This window comes from Gopherus flavomarginatus, assembly GCF_025201925.1.
Source record: "Gopherus flavomarginatus isolate rGopFla2 chromosome 13 unlocalized genomic scaffold, rGopFla2.mat.asm SUPER_13_unloc_2, whole genome shotgun sequence".
Lineage (NCBI taxonomy): Eukaryota > Metazoa > Chordata > Testudines > Testudinidae > Gopherus > Gopherus flavomarginatus.
Genome location: NW_026114610.1, coordinates 4,117,697 through 4,118,647, shown reverse-complemented (window position 1 = coordinate 4,118,647; position 951 = coordinate 4,117,697).

Below are 951 nucleotides of genomic sequence, written 5' to 3'. Positions count from 1 at the left end.
GAGAGCCTGGATGGACGTCTGGTCCCTCTTAGTCCCAAGAGCGAACAACCTCCAAAACAAAGAGCACAAACAAAGACTTCCCTCCACCAAGATTTGAAAGTATCTTGTCCCCCTATTGGTCCTCTGGTCAGGTGTCAGCCAGCTTTATGGAGCTTCTTAACCCTTTACAGGTAAAAGAGACATTAACCCTTAACTATCTGTTTATGACACCTATGAACAAGGGCTCAGACTCTCCTAGGGAGAGAAGGCCCAGACACAGGCAGACTGGGATTTTGGTTCTTTGTTTTATACCCCTGTCACCAGCTGAGTGATAAAAATACACCTAAGTTCTTAAAGTCTAGGCCTGTACAAGCAGCCTGAATATCTTTATTCTAACAGCCATCAGTCCCTGTGGAAAAATGATCTATTCAGGGTTGTCCCTAGACATTTTGGTGCCCTACACAGCACCTCGTCCCCCAGCCCGAGCTGGCAGAGCGGAGCAGTCTGGGGCCAGGTCACTCCCCTTCCTGCCACCTGGTAATTGCAGGGCAGGCCAGACCCCACGCTCACCGGGTGGCGGGAAGTGGAATGATCCGGCCCCAGCCTGCTGCACTCTGCTCCCAGCCTTGGAACTTGGGCGGTGGGGGGAAACGCCCCCCAGCACTCACCAGCGCCGCAGCTGGGAGCTGGTGGAGCAGAGCAGGCTGGGGCCAGGTCGTTCCTCTTCCCGGCGCCCGGTGAGTGCAGGATGAGACTGATCCCTCCTGCAGTCCACCAGGATATAGCTCAGGGGAAGGGGCGGAGTAGGGGGGGGAATGGAGTGGAGCAGGGGCGGGAAGAGGCAGCATGGGGGCAGAGCAGAGGTGGGGGCTTTGTGGAAGAGGCGGAGCAGGGGCAGCTATCCTGGCTGGCTCAGACAGCCGAGGGATCGGGCTGGCCACTGGAGCAGTACGCAGCTGCGTAGGGCACCAG